Below are 14,591 nucleotides of genomic sequence, written 5' to 3'. Positions count from 1 at the left end.
AGGCATGCTGCACAGAGTTCAAATAAGCAGTTAAAGCACGTAGACATGGGATAATAGACTAAATAGGATAACTACACATGCTGGTATAACTCAATTAAAATGAAAACAGGTCACTACTCAGTGAAAAATCGGTTTTTATAACAATAGCTCGTGTACGCACTCGTCACCTCACGTACACGACGCTCACATATCACAACAGTACCAAGTCCTAAGGGGATTTTCCCTCACACAAGGTTAGGCAAACCACTTACCTCGAACCAAGCTTAAATCAATCCGTAACAATGCTTTTTCTACGAATATCCGACTCAGAATGGCCCAAATCTAATCAAAATCAATTACATATCATAAATATAACTATAAGAAACTAGTCTAGTTAATGAAATCAAAGCTAAAGCGAAAAATTAGAAAATCTCCCCAAAAGGTCTCCCCGAGCCCACGTCTCGGAATCGGGTAAAAGTTATAAAATACGAGCACCCATTCACTCACGAGTTCACTCATACCAAAATTACTCAGATCCGATGTCAAAATCTCAATCAAAACCCAAATATTTGGTTGAAGAACTTTTCCCATTTTTTCAATTTTCTCAAACCAAACCCGAAATTAAAGGATGGAATTAATGATAGATTAGTGTGATATAACCAAAATCAAATAAAGAATCATTACCCAATCGATACCTCTGAAAATCCCTCAAAATTTCATCCAAATTCGAGCTCTCTATCTCAAGTTATGTTAAAGATGGCTAAACCCTCGATTTTGAAATGTTATATTCTGCCCAGGTGCTCACACTACGCGATCGCGGAATATCTCATGCGATCGCGTGGAACAAAATTCCAACCGTTTAAAAATACTCAGCGCGAACGTGGATATCTGTTCGCTAACGTGTACTACTGCCAAGCTGACTTACGGGATCGCGTAACACTCCACGCGACCGCATAGATTAAATCCTCCCACTGCCCAGGTCCTCTCTTCTTCACTGCGAACACGGAAAGGGCTATGCGTTCGCGTATCAATGGCCACGCAAACTTCGCGATCGCTTCTCGTCCTACGCGACCGCATAAGAGGAAACCAATAACTGAAGACACCAGAAATATCTGAAATCTTTCAAGTCCAAAACGAGTCCATTAACCACCTGGAATTCACCCGAGGCCCCCAGGACCTCAACCAAACATACCAACAAGTCCTAAAATATCATACGAACTTAGTCGAGCGCTCAAATCACATCAAACAACGCTAAAAACACGAATCACCCTCCAATTCAAACTTAATGAACTTTGAAACTTCAAACTTCTACAACCGATGCCGAAACCTATCAAATCACGTCCGATTGACCCTAAATTTTGCACACAACTCATAATTGACATTACGGACCTACTCCAACTTCCGAAATCAGAATCCGACCCCGATGTCAAAAAGTCCACTTCCGGTCAAACTTCCCAAAAATTCAACTTTCGCCATTTCAAGCCTAAATCAGTTACAAAACTCCAATTCACAATCCGAACACGCTCCTAAGTCCAAAATCATTCAACGGAGCTAACAAAACCGACAAAACTCTATTCCGGAGTCGTCTTTATACAGTTCTATTACGGACAAAATTCTAAGAATTAACTTTCGTTTAGGGACTAAGTGTCCCAAAACACCCCAAAAACTAAAACAAAACCTTCCGTCAAGTCACATAAACTGAGACAGATACGGGGAAAGCAGTAAATAGGGGATCAAGGCTATAACTCTGAAAACGACTGGCCGGGTAGTAATAGGCATGTGCCTAAGAGAAGTATTTGGCTGGGAATTTCTTTGGTTTGGTAGCCAACTTTGTTGAATTTCTTTGGTTTGGTAGCCAACTTTGTTGAATTGTCAACATTGAAGAAAACAAAGGAAAAGTATGCGCAAATTGTCAAATATAGTAGGGTTTAGAGAGTGAGGCTTCGGCTATAAAAGAAGAGCTTTGGCTCTCATTTCTACACACCAACAAAGAGAGAAAGAAAGAATAAGGTTTCACATACAAGGTATAAGAAAATAGTCTGTGAGAAAAATAGAGAGAGTGATATTGTAGTGAGGTGGGAATATCAAGAGAGGGTTATTTCTTTTGAGTGTTGTAGTGGTCTTTGGAGTATTTTACTCATATCTACAAAGTGTAAAATTCCTTTCTATAATAATATCAGTTGCTCGTCTCAGGGCAACGGTTTTTCCCCTTATTCAAAAGGGTTTTTCACGTAAAAGTCCTGGTATCGTTGTCACTCTTTTATTCTTGTTAATTACTGTATCTCGGTGCTAAGTTATTATTCCACTTTTATTATTGTGAATATCATTTCTATAGGTGGTTTATTCCCAACAACTGGTATCAAAGCACAGGTTCAGCTCGCTCACAGAAGTACTATTCACTGTTGGTAGTACTATACTCGGTGAAAATAAAATATCCGGAGTAAAGTACGAGGTAGCAAATTTCAACGGAGATAACGGTTTATCAACCTGGCAAAGAAGGATGAGGGATCTGCTCATCCAACAAGGATCACACAAGGTACTAGATGCTGATGCCAGAAAGCCTGATACCTTGAAAGCTGAGGATTGGGCTAACTTGGATGAAAGGGCTACTAGTGCAATCAGGTTGCACTTATCAGATGATGTGGTAAATAACATCATTGATGAAGACACCGCACGTGGAATTTGGATAAGGTTGGAAAGCCTATACATGTCCAAAACGCTAACAAATAAATTGTATCCGAAGAAGCAACTATATGCCCTACACATTTGTGAAGGTACAAATTTTTTGTCACATTTAAATGTGTTTAACGGACTAATCACACAGCTCTCCAATCTCGAAGTGAAAATCAAGGAAGAAGATAAAGCCATCTTGATGTTGAACTCGTTGGCATCTTCTTATGATAATCTGGCAACAACCATCCTGCACGGTAAGACTATCATTGAGTTGAAAGATGTCACATCGGCTCTTCTACTCAATGAGAAGATGGGAAAGAAGCCTGAAAATCAAGGACATGCTCTCATCACAAGAAGGTAGAGGCAGTAGTTATCAAATGAGTTCGTACAATTATGGTAGATCCGGAGCTTGTGGGAAGTCTAAGAACCGATCCAAATCAAGAGCCAGAAATTGCTACAATTGTGATCAACCAGGTCACTTCAAAAGAGATTACCCAAATCCAAGGAAGGGCAGAGGTAAAAGAAGTTGCCAGAAGAATGACGACAACACAGTCGCCATGGTGCAAAACAGTGATAATATTGTCTTCTTTATAAATGAGGATGAGGAATGCATGCACTTGTCAGGTCCAGATTCGGAATAGGTGGTTGATACAACAACATCTTACCATGCCACACCGGTAAGAGATCTTTTTTTTGTAGATAGGTAGCAGGTGATTTCGGCACTGTGAAAATGAGTAACACAAGTTACTCAAAGAATGCGGGATGGATAACATTTGTATCAAGACAAATGTCGAATGCACATTGGTTCTAAAGGACGTGTGATATGTACCTGATTTGCGAATGAACTTGATCTCAAATATTGCTTTAGACCGAGATGGATACGAGAACTATTTTGCAAATCAAAGGTGGAGACTCACCAAGGGATCATTGGTGATTGAAAAGGGAGTTGCTCGTGATACATTGTACATGACAAATACAGAAATATGCCAAGGTGAATTGAACGCGGCACAAGATAAGATTTCTGAAGATTTGTGGCACAAAAGAATCGGTCATATGATCGATAAGGGATTGCAGATTCTTGTCAGGAAATCACTCATTTCTTATGCCAAAGGGACAATGGTAAAACCTTGTGACTTCTGTTTATTTGGTATGCAACATAGAGTCTCATTTCATACATCGTCTGAAAGAAAATTAAATATGCTTGATTTAGTATATTCTGATGTATGTGGGCCAATGGAAATTGAATCGATAGGCGGTAACAAATATTTTTCTACTTTTATTGATGATGCTTCATGAAAATTATGGGTTTATATTTTGAAAACCAAAGATCAAGTGTTTCAAGTTTTCCAGAAGTTTCATGCTCTGGTGGAAAGGGAGACAAGCGAAAAGCTAAAGCATCTCCGAAGTGACAATGGAGGTGAGTACACTTCAAGGAAATTTGAAGAGCATTATTCGAGCCATGAGATCAAACATGAAAAGACAGTTCCTGGAACTCCACAACACAATGGCGTAGCTGAAAAGATGAACTGCACCATTGTGGAGAAGGTGAGAAGAATGCTCAGAATGGCTAAACTGCCTAAGTCATTCTGGGGTGAAGCATTTCAAACAGCCTGTTACCTGATCAATAGGAGTCCATTAGTTTCGTTGGCATTTGACATCCCAGAGAGAGTTTGGACCAACAAGGAGGTGTCCTACTCACATCTGAAGGTGTTGTTGCAGAGCTTTTGCACATGTACCAAATGAGCATAGAACAAAGTTGGATGATAAATATGTTCCCTGTACATTCATCGGATATGGAGATGGGGAGTTCGGATACAGATTTTGGGTTCCAGTAAAGAAGAAGGTCATCAGAAGCAGAGATGTAGTCTTCCGAGAAAGTGAAGTTGGAACTGCTGATCATATGCCAGAGAAGGCCAAGAATGGTATACTTCCTAACCTTTTTACTATTCCTTCTTGTAATGATCCGGTCAGTTGTTTTGAGAATTTAAATTCCTTTTGGAGGCATAAGGCATCGTATTATATGTATTGACTTGCATGCGTAGTTGAATTCAGTTACCAGATGATCCGGAATGATTTGGGACACTTAGTCCCTAAAACGGAAGCTTAAGTCTTAGGATTTTGACCGTAGTTAGAACTGTATGAAGACGACTCCGGAATGGAGTTCCGTCGGTTCCGTTAGCTCTGTTGGATGATTTTGGACTTAGGAACGTGTTCGGACAGTGAATTTGAGGTATGTTGCTGATTTAGGCTTGAAATGACAAAAGTTAATTTTTTTTGGAGATTTGGACCGGAAGTGGACCTTTTGATATCGGGGTCGGAATACAATTCTGAGAGTTGGAACAACTCCGTTATGTTATTTGGCACTTGCCTGCAAAATTTGACATCATTCAGGGTTGGTTTGATAGGTTCCGGCACGAGTTTTCGAAGTTGGAAGATTTGAAAGTTCTTAAGTTCGATTCATGGTGCGATTCGTATTTTTGGCATTGTTCGATGTGATTTGAGACCTCGAGCGAGTACGTGTTAGGTTATGGAACTTGTTTGTGTGTTTAGACGGGGTCCCGAGGGCCTCGGGTGTGTTTCAGATGGGCCTTAGGCCAATTTCTTCTATTTTTGGATTGCTGGTTTCTGGTGTCTGGTGCTCTCTTTCGCGATCACGTAGCTCCAGTCACAATCGCGTAGTGTTTTGTTGATCTGACCCATTTTTCTTCAGCGCGTTCGCATAGTACCTCACGCGATCGTGAAGGTCTGCTCTCTTCTACTTCGTGTTCGCGTCTGTTCCCTCGCGTCCGCATAGTAGAAATTAGGAGCCGGGGACTGTTGGCTATTTCTTCTTCGCGTTCGCATCATTTGCCCCGCGTTCGCGTAAGCTCTTGCCAATTGTTCATCGCGTTCGCATCCCTTCACTCGCGAACGAGAAGGGAAGGGTCTTTCTTGGCAGCCTCAATTCTCTTCTCCGCGATCGCGACCCAATCTCTGTGATCGCGATGCATAGTCTTCTGGGCAGAATTAAAAGTTTCAAAAACGGGGGTTTGAGTTCATAACACAAAATCAAATTGGGAGCTCGGTAGAATGCGATTTTTAGAGAGATTCTTGTGTGGGTGTTTGGGGTACACATTGACTTTTGTTGACCTTTTAGAATAAATTTTCAAGTCGACGTATTATTATCCGAAATTATTTCTGATGAATTTTAATGAAGTTATACAATTTATTTGGATAGATTTGAGCTGTCCAGAGGTCAATTCAAGCAAGAAGACGATTTTTGGAATATCGACATAACTTCAAAAATGTAAGTGTCTTGCATAACCTCGAGTGGGGGAATATACCCTTAGTCATTGAGTCTTATGTACAATTTGTGTAATTTAAAACCATGTACGCAAGGTGACGAGTACGTACTTGGTATATATGTGAAAATTTCATTGATTAAAAATCCTTAGACGCCCTTATGTATTAAATTGATAATTATTGGCACTTATTAAATCCTCTATTTGTCATGCCTAGATCCTTGTTTGTTGAAATTATTTTTACATGATGATTTGGTGTGATTGCTACCTTGATTTTTATGTGAAATATTATTTTATTGAGTTGTTCACTTCCGGATATTTTGTTAAGATTTTGTGCACAATATGGTTGAGCCATGGGCTCCTTATTGTGAAAAATAAGGTATTGTTGATTTTTGTGGCAAGTGTGATATTTGAGCACTTGATGTAAAATTTGTGATAAGTTGTAATATTTGAGCACTTGATGTACAATTTGTGATAAGTTGTATTAATTAAGCATTTGATGTACAATCTTTGATATGTTATAATATTTGAGCACGTGAGGTGCAGTTTATAAGATGTGATATTGGCATATTATATTGTGGGAGTTATGTTCGGGTGTTTGCACGAGATTTCTGCCGTGCTATTATTACTATTGATTTATGCACATGCGACATGACAAGGCGGGCTATTTATATATATATGTGGGTTTGCGCATGTGGCGACACAAGGTAGGAATATTATTATGCGCGTGCGGCGAGACAAGGCAGGCCATTTACTTTATTATTGCGCACGTGGCGAGACAAGGTGGGCTAAATCGGAGATTGAATTGTGATGACTTGTTATGGCCTGGGGGCATTGTTGTTGTTGCATATTTATTTTTGGGACTACGAGACGGTATCTCGGGAGTGCCTTTGTTGACATTCTCTGTGGTTGCACTTATCTTCGATTATTTTTATATTTCCGTAATAGGTAAATTGTTGTGTTCTTCTGTGATGTAATATTTGATTTTATTATGTGTTTGTATCCCTTATTGTAATGTGTTGGATTTGGCTCTTGTACGAGACTTTGAGGATTTATGGTTCTAGTCTTTATTAGTTTTCAAGGTTAAGTTGTTTTGAATAAAAGAAATTATTGTGTGCTTTAGTTCTTATAAGTTTTACATTCAAATCAGCAACTATCGGGTGCTTCATTTTAATTGAAATGTTATTTTTTTCACCCAAATAATTTCTAAAATAAATTCATTTCCTTGTTGATTTTCTTACTTGATTTAAAAAAATTTAAACTTACTTTATCGGAAATAAATTGATCATGTGGATCTTATATGTATTGATAATGATATTTGGCATGTGAATTATCCGTGCAGTTGTGGTATGAAATGAGGGAACGAGGTGCCAGAGAAATATGATGATTTAATTATGGGCACGAGGTGCCGTGGAAATAATGAAAATGGGCTGAGACCCGTATTTTTATGATTATGAGATGAGGTGTCACATGGTGACCTTTTAATTGAAAGAATTATATTAAAAATATTTATTTGGAAGGATTCTTATTTAGAAAGTATTATATGAAAGAATTATATTTCATAGATAATTATTTGAGAATATTATATTTGAAAAAGAGTTTTATTCGTAAGAATTATATGCGAAAGATATGTAATTGAAGAACTTGATTTAACTGGGTGTAATTATATTTATCAATTGTTGAGCGATATTAATGGTGATTGTATTGTCTTACTGTGCATACCACTGGTTGTTTTATGTTGCCCTTATTGTTATCTGTTTATTATTATTTTGTACATTATATTGCACAAGCTATTAGACTAGTGAGTGTCTTGACTGTACCTCGTCTCTACTCCACTGAGGTTAGTCTTGATACTTACTGAGTACCGACTGTGGTGTACTCATACTATACTTTTGCAAATTTTTGTGCAGATCCAGGTATTGGAGATATCGGACTTGAGCAGAGTTAAAGCGGGATCGTAAGGATTCAAGGTAGAGTTGCTTGGTCGTCGCAGTCCCTTGGAGTCTTTTTATTTTTATTATACTGTTAATTTTTAATCAAACAGTATTGTATATTCGGTCATCGTGATCATTCCATGTATTCAGTTAGAGTTTGTGATTCAGTACTACCAGTCTTGAGAGGTTGTATATCCATATTTGTTCCGCTATTAGTTTTGGTTACTTATTTAATTAAAAATAAAGGCTTCAAAATGTAATTGAAATCGGCTTACCTAGTCTTAGAGATTAGGTGCCATCACGAAGCCTGTGATGGGATTTTGGGTTGTGACACTTCTACTTCTAACAATCCCACAAGTACAGAAAGTACGACCGACGAGGTTGCCGATCAGGGAGGGGGGCAACCTGGTGAGGTTATTGGGTAGGGAGAGCAACTTGATGATGATGTCGAGCAAGTGGAGCACCCCACGTAGGGAGAAGAACAACCTCAACCTCTGAGGAGATCAGAGAGTCCAAGGGTAGAGTCATGCAGGTACCCTTCCATAGAGTATATCCTCATTAGTGATGAAGGGGAGCCTGAATGTTTTAAGGAGGTAGTGTCCCATCTTGAAAAGAACCAGTGGATGAAAGCCATGCAAGAAGAGATAAAATCTCTTCAGAAAAATGGCACGTACAAGCTGGTTGAACTTCCAAAGGGTAAAAGACCACTCAAATTTAAGTGGGTCTTTAAACACAAGAAAGATAGAAATGGAAAGCTGGTCCCATACAGCTTGGTGGTTAAAGGCTTCAAACGGAAGAAAGGTATTGATTTTGATGAAAGTTTCTCACATGTTGTCAAAATGACTTCTATTCGAATAATTTTGAGCTTAGCAGCTATCCTAGATCTTGAAGTGGAGCAGTTGGACCTGAAAACTGCATTTCTTCATGGAGATTTGGAATAGGAGATTAATATGGAGCAACCAGAAGGATTTGAAGTACGCACCAAGGCAGTGGTACATGAAGTTTGACTCATTCATGAAAAGTCAAACATACATAAAGACCTATTTCTGATCCATGTGTATACTTCAAAAGATTTTCTGAGAATAACTTTATTATATTATTGTTGTTTGTGGATGACATATTAATTGTAGGAAAAGACAAGGGTCTGATCGCAAAATTGAAGGGAGATTTGTCCAAGTCATTTGATATGAAGGACTTGGGTCAAGCACAACAAATTCTAGGTATGAAGATAGTTCGAGAATGAACACGCAGAAAGTTGTGGCTGTCTCAGGAGAAGTACATTGAACGTGTACTGGAACGCTTCAATATGAAGAATGCTAAGCCAGTCAGCACACCTCTTGCTGGTCATTTGAAGTCGAGCAAGAAGATGTATCCTACAACAGTGGATGAGAAAGGGAACATGGCTAGAGTTCCATATTCTTCAGCAGTCGGAAGCTTGATGTATTCAATGGTATACACCAGACTTGATATTGCTCATGCAGTTGGTGTTGTCAGCAGATTCCTTGAAAATCTTGGAAAGGAACATTGGGAAGCAGTCAAGTTGATACTCAAGTACCTAAGGGGGAGAATGTAATGACCCGGCCAATTGTTTTGAGTATTACAATCCCGTTCCTCCATTTACTATTCAATTTATGCTTTACAGTTGTTATGTGACTTACCAAAGTGATTGGTTCGGGTCCTATAAGGTTTTGGAATAAATTGGAACACTTAGTTCCAAGGTTTAAAACTAAAGTTGAAAAGGTTGAACGAATATTGACTTATGTGTAAACGACCCCGGAATAGAGTTTTGATGATTCCAATAGCTCCGTATGGTAATTTTGGACTTAAGAACGTGTCCGAAAAATTATATGGAAGTCCGTAGTTAAATTAGGCTTGAAATACCTAAAATAGAAATTTATGTTCAAAAGTTTGACCGGGGAGTTGAATTTTTGATATCGGGGTCGAATTTTGATTTTGGAAATTGGAATAGGTCAGTTATGTCATTTATGACTTGTGTGCAAAATTTGAGGTCAATCGGGCTTGATTTGATAGGTTTCGGCATCAAATGTAGAAGTTGGAATTTCTTAGTTTCATTAAGCTTAAATTGAGGTATGATTCATGGTTTTAGTGTTGTTTGATGTGATTTGAGGCTTCGACTAAGTTCGTATGATATTTTAGGACTTTTTGGTGTATCTGGTTGAGGTCCCGGGGGCCTCGAGTGAGTTGTGGATGGTTAACGTACTAAATTTTGGACTTGGAAGAAATCTGGAAATTTCTGCCTTCTAATGCAATCGCACCTGCGGAATTTGGCTCGCAGGTGTGAGCTCGCAGAAGCGAGCCTGGCATAGCAGAAGTAGGAAGTCCACAGAAGCAGAGAGAATCTCACAGAAGCGAGTCCGCAGAAGCGACACCAAGGTCGTTGATGTGGAGGCAAGGGAGGCTGGGCAAAACCGCAGAAGCGAGTCTGCAGAAGCAGAGTTCTTATCCACAAAAGCAGGGCAGTCGCAGAAGTTGTATATTTCTCGCACCTGCGAGACCGCATAAACGACTAAGTGAGTCACAAGTGCGGAACCCCTGAACAATATACATTTCGAAGGGGTTCCGAGTTTTGCCATTTATGGGCTTTCAAGCACGGTTTTGGGGCGATTTTCAGAGGGAATTAATGGAAAAACTTGAGGTAAATCACTAGTGATCATTTATACTCCATATTATTTAATTATCATTGTATAATCCGACTAGATTACGTGTTTCTAGGTGTAAATCGGGATTTGGACCTAGGAATTTGGAAATAAGATTTGATGATTTGGAGGTCGAGTTGATGTCGGAATTAGGTAAAATTTGTATAGTTAGACTCGTGGTTGAACGAGCGTTCATATTTTAAAACTTTTGTTAGGTTCTGATACATGGGTCCCACGGGCGATTTTTGAGTTAAATTTCGGATATTGTTGGAAAATTAGTATTTTCATATGAAATAAATTCTTATTATTTGTTTTGACTGAAACGAATTAATTATGACTAGATACGAGGCTTTCGAAGACCAATTCGCGAGGCAAAGGCATAGAGGAGTAAAGAATTACACGGTTTGAGGTAACACTTCTAAACTTGGTTTTGAGGGTATGAATCCCCGAATTTGGTGTTATATCAATTGTTTGAAGGTGACGCGCATGCTAGGTGACGAGCGTGTGGGCGTGCACCATAGAAATTATGACTTAAATAAATTCCGTGAAGTTGTAAGTTTAAAGAATCATGTTATTATCCAAATATTCTCCACGTGTTAGGAAATTTAGCTGAGACTCGTATTAAAGATCACGTTTAGGCTACGTGCCGATACTTTGGGACCCATAGGGTCGTGTTGTTGTTGAATATAATTATTTTAAATGTACATTTCATACTTAGTCATGTTCATCAATTGTGAGGATATTTATGGGATGGGGGTTGCCCGCCTGCAGCAAGCCATATAGGCTTTATATATTATTATTATTATTATTATATGGATCGAGGCTGCCCGCCTGCAGCAGGCCATATCGGCTTTATCATTATACGGATCGGGGTTGCCCGCCTGCAGAAGGCCATACATCTTTATATTACAACTTGGGTTGAAGGATCCCCTCCGGAGTCTACACCCCCCACAGTGAGCGTAGATGATTTATATATACGGGATGGACTTCCCAGGGCATGGACTTGCCTTACTTATTTAAAATTATGATGAATTTACCTGGACATGGATCTTGTCCGAAAATATTTACATTTGGGGATAATATATATATATATATATATATATATATACGGAATGGAATATCCATGGGCTGGATTGGCCATAAACAGTACCGAGTGACCGAGCGATTAGTGATCAGGAGTACACGAGGTATTCCACTGAGATGTCATATCCCTCATATCATGCAATATTGATCTATCTTACTTGTACTAAGTTTAACTGTTGAACTTGAAAGCATGCTTACATTTCTGTACCGTTATTTATATACTGGACTGTACATGCGAAGCTCGTCATTACTTTCAGCTCAGAGGTTAGTCTTGTTACTTATTGAGTTAGTTGTACTCATACTACACTCTGCACCTCGTGTGCAGATCCAGATGCTTCCGAACACGACGACTGTTAGATCTCAAAGTGTTATGAGTTGGAGACTATCAAGGTAGCTGCCTGGCGTCCGCTGACCTTGACTCTCTTCCTTTCAGTTATTGAACTATTCTATATTTTCAGAAAGTGTTTTTATTAGTTAGACTTTATTATCATTTTTATGCTCATTCACCTAGTAACACCGGGTTTTGAGAGTGTTTTATATCCGTATTTGTGAGGTTTTCTATTGCATTCAAATATTATGTTTTCAAACTTAAAAGATATTGTGTTTTATTGAGGTTGTAGGCTTGCCTAATATTGAGATAGGTGCCATGACGACATGCAGATTTTGGGTCGTGATAAGTTGGTATCAGAGCCTAGGTTACATATGTCTCACGAGTCATGAGCAGGTTTAGTAGAGTCTTGCGGATCGGTACGGAGACGTCTGTACTTATCTTCGAGAGGCTGCCGAACCCTTAGGAAAATTTTATTTTCTTGTACCCTGTCATGCGAATTTGTTAATTCCGGAAACTAAATTGCTGTTATTCCATTCTTTCACAGATGGTGAGGACACATACTATCAGATCGGACGGTAAGACACCAGTTAGGGCAGCGAGAGGCTAGGGACGTGGTAGAGGCCGGTCCCGAGGTAGAGGTCGAGGTGTAGCTCGTACAGTAGTCGGAGCAGCACCTGTAGCACCACCAGTTGCTCCAGCTCAGGAGAAGATTCCAGATATAGTTGAGTCGACAAGACCAACTCAAGCACCAACTGTGCCTGTTGTGATTCCAAGCCTTCAGGAGGCTTTAACTCAGATGTTGACTGTTTGCATTGGCCTTGCTCAAGTGGTTTTGGCTCAGGCCGCACCTGCCACTTCTCAGGCTGGGGGAGGTACTCATACCCTTATTGCCCGTACTCCAGAGCAGGTAGTGCAGGGACTTCAGATACCGGGGGCACCACCAGTCCAGCCGGTTGTAGCTGCTCAGGCCCCGGTAGTCCCCGTTATGGCTGATGATGAGTAGAGGAGACTTGAGAGATTTGGGAGGCTTTGACCTTCATCATTTAGCGGTGCTGAGTCAGAGGATGCTCAAGTTTTTCTGGATAAGTGTCAGCGGATGCTTCAGACAGTGGGTATTCTGGAGATGAGTGGGGTCTCGTTCACTACTTTTCAGTTTTCTGGGGCAACCTTCAGATGGTGGGAGACTTATGAGAGAAGCAGACCAGTTGATGCAGCACCACTTTCATGGCATCCATTCTCTGTATTATTTCTGGAGAAGTTTGTGCCACAGACTTGCAGAGAGGAACTGTGCAGGCAGTTCGAATATTTACGTCAGGAGGACTTGTCCGTGACTCAGTATGAGATGCGGTTTTTAGAGTTGGCTCGTCATGTAGTTTGGTTGGTTCCCACTGAGAGGGAAACGATCAGGAGGTTCATTAATGGCCTCAACTAGTAGTTCCATTTTATTATGCCTCTAGGGAATGTAGCAGGTGCTAGATTCGACGAGGTGGTTGACAGTGCTCGACGGCTAGAGATGGTCCATACTCAGGAGCATGAGGAGAGGGAGGCCAAGAGGTCTCGTGGTCCGGGAAATTCCAGCGGTGTTCCTTCTGGGGGACAACCCCAACACAATAGGGGTCGTCCTTATAGGCTCGCTTAGATTTCTCATTCATCTCATCGTGGCGCATCAGTTAGCCATGGTCCATACAGTGCTCGATAGAGTCAGCCTTCTTTTGGTGCACTTCCAGCTTAGAGTTCATCTCGTGAACCATCAGTTCAGGGTTCATCTATACCAGGTTCTTCTGGTAGTTATTTTGGTTCTCGAGGTCCGCCTCAGAACTCGCCACCATTTTTTGAGAGGGATTGCTATGAGTGTGGAGAGCTGGGTCATGCGAGGAAATATTGTCCCCGATTTTTGCGAGGTCCAGTTCAGTAGAGGAGTCAGACTATAACTCATGTACCAGTTTCTCCACCACCCGCCCAGCCAGCTCGGGGTGGGGCTTAGTCAGCTACGAGTCACCTAAGAGGGGGAGGCCGATCAGGTGGCAGTCAGGCCCGATTCTATGCTTTTCCTACCAGACCAGATGTCGTTGCTTCAGATGTAGTGATCATAGGTATTGTCTCAAGGTGCCACAGGGAAGCTTCTATATTATTTGACCCTGGTTCCACTTATTTGTATGTTTCATCTTATTTTACTCATTATATGGATATGCCCCGTGAGTCCTTAGTTTCACCTATTCATGTATCTACGCTGGTGGGCGATACTATTATTGTAGACCGTGTGTATCGGTCGTGTGTGGTAACTATTGGGGGACTGGAGACTAGAGATGATCTTTTATTGCTTAGTATGGTTGATTTTGATGTCATCTTGGGTTGGATTGGTTGTCTCCATGTCATGCTATTATGGACTGTCACGTAAAAACCGTGACGTTGGTGATACCGGGATTGTCGAAGGTCGAGTGGAGGGGTTCTCCAGATTATGTTCCCAGCAGGGTTATTTCTTACTTGAAGTCTCAATGTATGGTTGGGAAGGGGTGTTTGTCATATTTGGCCTTTGTAAGAGATGTTGATGCAGATACTCCTACTATTGATTCTGTACCGCTAGTGCGAGACTTTCCAGATGTATTTCCTGCAGACCTGCTGGGTATGCCACCCAATAGGGATATTGATTTTG

This window comes from Nicotiana tomentosiformis, chromosome 3 (assembly GCF_000390325.3).
Source record: "Nicotiana tomentosiformis chromosome 3, ASM39032v3, whole genome shotgun sequence".
Taxonomy (NCBI): domain Eukaryota; kingdom Viridiplantae; phylum Streptophyta; class Magnoliopsida; order Solanales; family Solanaceae; genus Nicotiana; species Nicotiana tomentosiformis.
The sequence above is the reverse complement of the archived record's forward strand: the minus strand, read 5'-3'. Positions refer to the sequence as shown.